Below are 2,875 nucleotides of genomic sequence, written 5' to 3' on the forward strand. Positions count from 1 at the left end.
TCGCCTTTGTCGTGACGAGCGATCTTGGGTGGACGGCTACTGGCTTCAGTCCTGGCAACCTCAAAGCTTCTTGCTTGGAGCTCTTCCTCCTTCATGTCGTGAAGTCTCGCAGCAAAGCCTTGAGCGGTTTCTGTGCTGCGGTATTTATGAGGTAGTGACTCATACTTCAGTGGACCCTGGAGGAACTCTACGATTGGATTGATGATGGTCCCTGTTGGTCGGCAGCATCATCACTTTCACGCCCTCGCTGCAGAGCCGAAAAAGTACATTTCTAGCCCTTTAGCGATCGAGCTGGCGAACTTTTTTGGGCGCAATCTGGCATGGATCGCCCTTCACAAAACACGTGGCGGGCATTTCTCCTTCCGGCTCCGGCTGCACCTGCGGCAGCTGCAGATTGCTGCTTCTTTCCCTCTTTTCGGCGGATTGCGTTGGCGTCTGTATCAAGCGGCAACGGCAGAAAACACGTTGCTCTGCAAAAAAAAAAAGCTGCTTGGGAGGGGTTACCCGCGCCTCCAAGAGCAGTGGCGGCTTAGGGCACTTTCCAGCGACCGAATCGGCTACCGAGTCTCCCATGACGGGTCCGGGAGAAAATAACGCCAACGCGACAAGCGAAAAACGTAAACAAGCGAAAGAACGAAGAAATAACACTTCGAAAAAAATGCGCGAGCATAAAACACGTCCGTACGTGTTGCTGTCTCGAACTGGAATCTTTCGCATGGAATAGGCGGGATGAAAAATGGTAATTTCGCCCAGGGAAACCTCCTACACTCTGTAAAGTTAAAAAACGCACACGTTGCTCATATATGTTATACGCAATTGGGAAAAAGATCTGAAGTTACTTACGTTTGAAAAACTATGTGCAATGCTAATGCATTATAGTCGATTCATCCATAGTAAATTTTATGTGCAACCGTTTTGGTTTATATGCTGATGCTAATGATTTGTATTTCTTTCACGCAAATGGATAACATTAATAAGAATATTGAAAATTAGTATTACGCTTTCTGTTTCATTCGGTTCAAGAACAGAAAAATTACATTTCAAATGTGATTACTATTTTTTATTTCATCAAATCAATCGTAATTTCTATTAGTACAAGTCATTTTTTTACTTTATTAGGGGAAACAAGGGGAAACAGTAAATGAAATAAATATAAGTTTTCCACCAGCATCGCTCATTGACCCATCCGAATACTCATAAAAAGAAAATATGATCTTTTCGCTCTGTGAACACCTGTAGGTAGTTATATTTGAGTAAACAGATTGACTCGAATTGGAAATTCGTCCCGGATATTCGCTTGAAATGGTCGCTCGCTTCTCAGTCGTTTCTGTACCTCCCTTCGACAGAAACGACAGCTCAGCTATTCACGTGGAATCCCAATAGTTAACTGGACGCTTCGCGGCAGTTCAACTCTTTGCCCCTTCCTAGAACAGATTGAATGGAATACTCTTCAGCTGCAGGTAGTTGTCCTGCCATGGATTTCACTCCAGTAATAAATCAGGCATCCGGTAGATATGTAATGTACCATCCTAAAATATTAAACATTGAAGATTTGTATTTAGTTGACAAAACATTAATCTGATATAGGCTAAAACCTTATGGTAATATATTTTCTCTATCAGCAGGCAGATGGCTCGGCAAAAGACCATGATTCCGCCGGATTTCCACCGATCGTCTTTCCGTCATAACGATCACGCGCTTTAGTTTGATCTGTAAGCGAGTCTGTAAGTTAAAAAACTTAGAAATGTCTGATAAACTGATTGTAATAGTTTAGTTACCTCGTTGCAATGGAAACTAATTTTGCTGGAGATAAATAAAAGTTCCACTATTGTTACCCTGATAAGGATTGTTTTAAAATATAAGTGTATTGCACTTCCAAATCTATTTTATGCGCATAATTCTAGTCTAAAAACACCATTAATAAACTTTCATTATTCGCACATATAATTTTATGACACGCACATAAAATGAGAATTGTCATTCAATGCTAAAATTCACAAGTTCTCATGTGGCTTGTGCACATAGAATATATCAGTAGTTTGGTTTGAGTGTAGTTAATAAATGTGGAAGTTTTTAAGGCGGCAATATAACAGTGGGGGATGTAATGCCAATATTAAGAAGAAGCATATTTTTAAAGAAGGGATCACCATCACACCCATCATTATTGTTTAATTCCGGGCAAATGCTTACTTTTAAAGGTCACGTTTGCGGAAAAGCCATCAGAATCCGTGTACCAACCTCCACTGCGGTTCGGATTCTGATGGCTTTTCCACAAACGTGACCATTAAGTGGTCTTGTTGTGTAGGGGTTATCACGCCTATCTAGAGAGTAGGAGGTTGAGGGTTCAAGTCCCTCCAAGACACGTTGATTCTTTTTCGCAAATTTCTTATCAATTTGTCCATTTCGAAACCTGTGCTGTGCATATGCACAGCCAAGATATTTAAATAATAGGGCTCTAAAGGGTACATCCTCCCCCTGTTCCAAAGAGCATTGTCTCATTAAGTCGAAGAATGTGTGTTCCAAATTTGGTTGAAATCGGCCAAAGGGTTCAAAAGCTACACTGAGTTGATCGATATTAAACTGTTGTTAATTCAGAAGTCGAGCACATCTGGTATATGGAGTGTCCATACAGATGTGCTTTGACTCTGCCAGCGGCACTAAACAATACACCTACCTCCACAACCTCCCCCTTTTTCAAAGAGAATCCCTAACCCTCTATCGTCGTCTCCTTAAGACAAAGGTATGTGTGTTTCGAATATGGTGAAAATCGGTCAAGGGGTTCAAAAGTAAAACTAAATTGTTCGTTTTCTTATGAATACACCTACACCCTCTCCTTTTCAATTTTTCTAAGTACATGCAGATCAATGCCCCAATA

Source organism: Armigeres subalbatus, chromosome 2 (genome assembly GCF_024139115.2).
Source record: "Armigeres subalbatus isolate Guangzhou_Male chromosome 2, GZ_Asu_2, whole genome shotgun sequence".
Classification (NCBI taxonomy): domain Eukaryota; kingdom Metazoa; phylum Arthropoda; class Insecta; order Diptera; family Culicidae; genus Armigeres; species Armigeres subalbatus.